Source organism: Rattus rattus, chromosome X (assembly GCF_011064425.1).
Source record: "Rattus rattus isolate New Zealand chromosome X, Rrattus_CSIRO_v1, whole genome shotgun sequence".
In the NCBI taxonomy this organism is placed as follows: domain Eukaryota; kingdom Metazoa; phylum Chordata; class Mammalia; order Rodentia; family Muridae; genus Rattus; species Rattus rattus.
This window is the reverse complement of record NC_046172.1, coordinates 66,456,158-66,462,217: the sequence shown is the minus strand read 5'-3', so window position 1 is coordinate 66,462,217 and position 6,060 is coordinate 66,456,158. Positions and strand designations below refer to the sequence as shown.

General features: G+C 43.2%; 1 pseudogene; it reads left to right on the top strand.

The window, feature by feature from the left end:
- Positions 1-2,601: 2,601 nt before the first annotated feature.
- LOC116889527 lies at positions 2,602-2,711 on the top strand (annotated as a pseudogene).
- Positions 2,712-6,060: the final 3,349 nt, after the last annotated feature.

Below are 6,060 nucleotides of genomic sequence, written 5' to 3'. Positions count from 1 at the left end.
ATATGAAAGAGTGGGACAGAGTTACAGTTCACTTCTCAAGATGACAAGATAATCTAGACACTAAAGTTGGTAAGAATCCTTTCAATTCTGTCCTTTGAGCCCAGGTTTCTAAATCAGACGCTATTTCTAGAAAAAAACTAATTGACTATATACATCACAAATATGATAAATAATTTGACATTCATTATATAAAATAAACAACTAATGGTGGGAGATTGTGGTGGGAATTTATAAAAAGCAAAGACATTAAGTGTAAAGTGCCACTACTCTGGAGTCCTAAGTAAAATAGAGTGCAATTTAATAGATTTATAGAACCTTTAATGGGTCAATTTGTTTATTGGTGTTATTTCAGTTGTTTGGCAGTTCTGTTTTATTATTTTATGTGTTTGGGTGCTCAGATGTGGAGTGTGCACCCCATGTACCTATGGTTCCCTGGAGGTCAAGAATGGTTCAGGTTCCCTGGAACTGGAAGTATAAACTTTTGTGCTGTTGTCAAAAACTAAGATAACACCAAGATATTTACAAAATTAAAAATTATAGCAAGTTCAACAAAAGCTGCCCAGACTAAAACAAGAGTGTATTTTATAATAAGCAAAAGTGATTAAAATGTGGAGTCATGGGAAAAATACCTGTTGTGAACATGCAATGGAATCTGTGTGACATGAGGAAATCAAAGTTCATTTAAGGACATGATCTAGAGAAAGAAAAACATTGACTAAAAAAACTGTTCCTAACATATTGAAACTCATGTAGTACTGGGACCCAAACCTGGGTCCTTGCAAATGATTATAAGTGCTGGATCTGACTTCCTTGTTTAATTTTTAGCACAAATTTTTATTTTGTTTTATTTAGATTTGTTTTTTACTGTAGTGCTTTTACTTATATGAATGTGTGCACCATTTGAGAGGCCTGACCAGGTGAAGGTCAAAGACATTGAAGCCTGATTGGGTTACAGGTGGAGTTATAAACCACCATGAGTGTGAGACAAAACCAATGGATTTGCAACCAGTGCTTAATTTTTACAGTTTTGCTTTTTGAGAACACATACAGAACACATCTGCATCACTCCAAATTTATGATCTCATATATATATATATATACACACATGGTGGGGTGTGATTTGACTAGTTGTGGATCTCCATCTGATGCAAAGCTTTTTATAAGGTAGTAGAGCCTATTATTATCTACAGGAGAAATAATTGTTGGACTGCTGGGAGAAAAAAGGCAACAAGCAAGCCTATGTGTGTGGGGTCAAACAATTTGAGAGGAGATTTTTCATTCCTGTTGCTGGGAGTTTTATAAAAATAATTTATGGTTTTGAAGGGAACATTATTACCCCCAAGTGAAGTAGTTATTCAAACTGTATATATGTGTTATTTAATTTTGATAAAATTAGATAATGTGATCCCCTTTATCTTTTCAAACTTATCTGTTTTCTGTCTGTCCCCTATGTTTTCCTTCTTTTCTTCTTATTAAAACTCCCCTCTCTGTTCATATCACTCTATGTCCTCCTCTCCTTTATGCATATACATTCAATGGATAGTTTAGTTTGGTTTGTGGAAAAAAACATTTTTGACATTTGTTCTTATTTTATATGTACAAACATGTACATACTTTTCTGAATATATGCCCTGGGTACCTGAGGGGAACAACAAGAAGGTATTGGATTACAAACTGGAGTTAAAAGGCAGCTGTGCGTTGCTCAGTGTGGTACTGATAGGTAGTTTTGTTTTGTGGGAATCAGATTGAACATGTAAGTAGTGTTTAGGATTAGTGCTAATCCCTGTTCCCAAAGTCTGCCCCAAAACCAAAGTACCAGTGCTAACAGTCTAACTCAGTGATTGAGCAGGACCTTGGGTTTGAGCCACCACACAGAGGGCCCAGGAGAGAGGAGGAGGCTGAGACTGGGTCAGGGGGTCTACATAGCCTTGTTCAAGCAGTTCCTTGTCATGAGCTCAGAACACACACATGTGACATGACGTCTAGTAACAATACTTTAGTCATGTCTTTGCTGCTGTCTGTTTAGTAGATGCATGCACATAGCTATGGTTCTTTTGTGGGTTTTCCTTTTCTTGGTTTGGTTTTGGAGACAAGGTTTCGTTGTGTAACAGCCCTGGCTGTCCTGGACCTAATATATAGACCACACTGGCCTTGAACTCACAGAGATCTGCCTACATCTGCCTCCCAAGCACTAAGGTTAGGCGTGTGGCTGTGCGGCCGGGCTCAAGACTCCATCTTCATGGATTCTTATTTTGATTTTAGAGGCCACTGGATGTTTAAATATTTCTCTTTGTTGGCTACCAGAAAGTGGTAGCTACTGCAAAGGCTGAATCTTCCTAGGCTGGAGAAAGATGCCATTTTGAAGATAAAATTAGAAAAGCTATTATATGAAACGTGATTGCTAGAACTAATTTAATATTAGTGGCAGGGTGAGATAAAGCTGCAAATTATTAATCATGAAACCTGGACTCTACTCCTGGCTTTGCTACTAAGTTAAATTGAAGCATATAAAAATCATTTTCCTCGGTGTTTCAATGTTCCCATCTGGAAATAGATTGGACACATGAAAATGCAAAGGCATGAGGTTAAAAAAAAAAAAAGCCTGCCTACAGATGTGACTGCTGTGTCATGTGTGTCCATAGATGGCAAGAGGAGAGCTATGTCTGTCTATGCTCAGCGTTCTGACTATGGACATCTGAATGGTTAACATTTCTGGAAGAAAAAAAAAAGGGGAGCCTGAGATGACCACCACTGCAGTGCCAGGTGAGCCTGGATGGGCTCTCAGGATGGTAAGCACAAGTCTGAAACTAGAAAAAAACCCCACTGGTACAGGGCCCAGGCAGGGAGTGGCTCCAGAGATGGTCACCCAGGTGGGCGGCTGGTGAAGGTAAGCCTGATCCTTGAACTGGGTACCATGGGTCCAAACAGGAATAGCCTGGGATGAGCATGATCTGGCATACCTCAGGCCTGAGGGATGGGGCAGACCCATTTTCGAGGGCTGAAGCCCCTGTCTGGTCAGGAACATTACACTCAGATCCTCCTAAAGTACCCTGAACTGCTCAGAGACTCTGGATGCCACTAAGAAGGGCCAAGCAAATTGGTGGAGAAGAAAGAAAGCAGAAGCATGTGAACTTCATGAAGAGAGGCAGAACCCGGAGGCATTGAGGTGTGAGGTTGGGCAGATGTGGGAGTAGCCGATGCCACCTGGGTCCCTGGTGAGAGTCCTGGCCTGTCCTGGGAACCCGTCTGAGTCAGGCGTGGCTCTGCAAGCTGCAGGGGTCTGCAAAGGCCGGGCAGATATCCTGGTCTGGGATGCTACTGGGAGACATGAGGATACCCAGGGCTGTGTAGGGCAACCCCATCATGGGAGAGCGCTGGCCCCAGAACACTGCCATAGCCAGCCACAATTACCTGGAAGAGTGGGCCCTGCATTTATGGAGTTCAGGTTAGCCAACCTCAGGGTTGTGAGTGTGGGAGAAACTGAAAGCCCCTGCCTCTGTCCTAGGCAGGTGTTCACTGGGGTCATGAAAAAAAGTAGACCTGGTGCAGTACTCAGGAAAAGAGCCCTGCTGTGTCTGGGCAGCATAGGAATCTGACCTTGGCTGTGGAAGTGGTTACAAGTGACCTGGCTAAGGTGCTGGAGAGCCAGCTCTGCTGGGAGGTGGCTCAGATGGGGAGAGACATTCTCTTTTCCCACCGAGCCAATCGATTACCATCTCAGGCCCAGATCCAGGCTTTCAAGACAGGTCCCACCCAACATTACCCCATCGATGCTGGAGTGCAGAAGGGCCAGTTCTCAGATTCAAGATCTCATGACTGGGGCAACAGTGGGATATTCAAGGGTCCTGTGAGGTTCCATGTTGAGTGAGCAGCAGAAGCCAGAGACCTCATGGACCAATGACTCATTGCAATGGCATTTAGAAATGAAAGTGTGTGGACAAGATACTGTGGGACACACTGACCATGCATGAGTTTGTTTTTTTGAGGGGGTTGCAAGGGGTGAAGGGCAGGTTGGCAGGGAGGGGGGATATGAGTGGGCCGGTGCATAATGTGAAGTTCACTGCATGCTAAACACACACACCTGGGATTTGAAAAAATCTTTTTAAAAAGAGTGAAATGTGAAATGACATACTGGATTTTTAATACAAACTTCCTAACACACATAGTTACCTCAATTTTTAACATATAACACGTGTGTGTGTATGTGTGTGTGAGAGAGAGAGAGAGAGAGAGAGAGAGAGAGAGAGAGAGAGAGAGAGAAAGAGAGAAATGTGTATATATAATGCCTCTTTCATAGGACTTAAGTAATAACTGAGATAATGCATATAAAACATTTAAAATGCTTTACTACATTTATAAATACCCCAATAAATACTGTGTGTGTGGGTCTCTACAATTTAAAACCAGTCCTATTATCTAGCTGTTTGTGTGTGGGTGGAATTCACTGATGCTACAATAGATGTTTGTTCTTTGTTGATTAACTCAACAAGTGAGATTAAGGTACCTCCTACGTCTCAAGCAGCAGCTAGGTACCGAATGAAAGCGGCTGTAAAATAGAACTTTAAGAAGGACATACAGTTGAGAGCATGTAAAAAGTTCTCAGGTGAATAAAATGGGGACATGTGGTCTTTGGCGGGAGGGCTTGTTGAAACTACAGAGATCTAACATACAGAAGACAAAAGGTTGAGGTTTGACTGTGTACAATAACACATAAATAGTTTAAATAAAGAACTGATTGAACAGAAGCAACTGGTAGATTTCAACACAACAGGAATGTAAAGTAAGCTTCATTATCCTTACCCTTCTCTTTAATTTATATGTTAAATGAAATGCCCTCTGTGTCTTTTCTCAGAAATATAGCAGTGTTGTATTATACAAGTATGATCCTCTCATAAAAATTCAGACAGACGTGCTTGTACATGGCTGAAATAACCTCAATAGATCTAATTTCTGCAGCCTTCTAAAGTTGGTTCAGGACTCCTTCTAGCCAGGCATTTTTAATAACCATAAAACACATAACCATGTAATGTACAATGGCTAATATCACTTTAACTTAGCATGCTTCAACTTAACCCAAAACTTAAGATATTTAAAATAGGAATGTTTTTCATAATTCCTTCAGTGTTAGATAGGAAGCCAACTCATCATTTTCCGTTTAATAAAATGCCCTCAGAAAACTATTAGGAATTGCTGGTGGGTGCACACCTGGAGCTGGTGAGTGCACTCCAGGGGCTGGGGGATGACCTCAGGAACTGGAGGATGGATCCCAGATGGTGGATGGACCATTGGTGCTGGGGAGTGTACCCTGGGAGCAGGATGGACTCCAGATGTTGGTTGGTGTACTGGGGCTGGGGTGCACTCCAGGAGGTGGTGGGAGCATTCCCAGGGAGGTCCAGGGGCCCAGAGGGCGACCCAGTGGGAGCACTTGGGAAGAAGAAGCAGGCCACCAGGTGGAGGTGGGGCCAAGGCTTCAGGGAGTGATGGACAAGGGGAGGTGGTTCATTCATAGGGTTTAAGTGAGGAACACTTGATGCCTGGGGACCCTGCTGGAAAACTGGGGAGGGTCGGGACTCATCATGTAAAGTGCGATTTGAAAAAACTGTAGTCTCGGCACCAGTGGGTCCATGCCCTCTGTCAATCCCGGCTCAACATGAAGGCAATAGTCTCCTGGGACTCCTTGTGAGCACATGGTGGTTCAGATCAGACATGAGCAGTGGCGTGGCATGATTGGGTGCAGGCTGGGCGGGGATGGATCCAGGTTGTTCTTCATGAGGCCATGGGTCCTTGTTGATGTCGATGGTTCAGACCCAGTTACTGGCTCAGCAGATTGCTCTCAAGGAGGAGGCTGCCTCCTCCAGGAGGTGCTAAAGATCCATGATACAGGCCTGGGTGCTTTGGGGACAGGAAGAAACCAGCACACCAAAGTGCCTCCTGCCTGAACTTCTGCCTTAATTTGTTGTTTTGATTTTTTGTTTTGTTTTTGTTTTTTTACTTATTCACTTTGGGTGTACTTACTGCCTCACACTCACCTCCCTTCCTCTGAGAGGTGGGGGCTGAGGG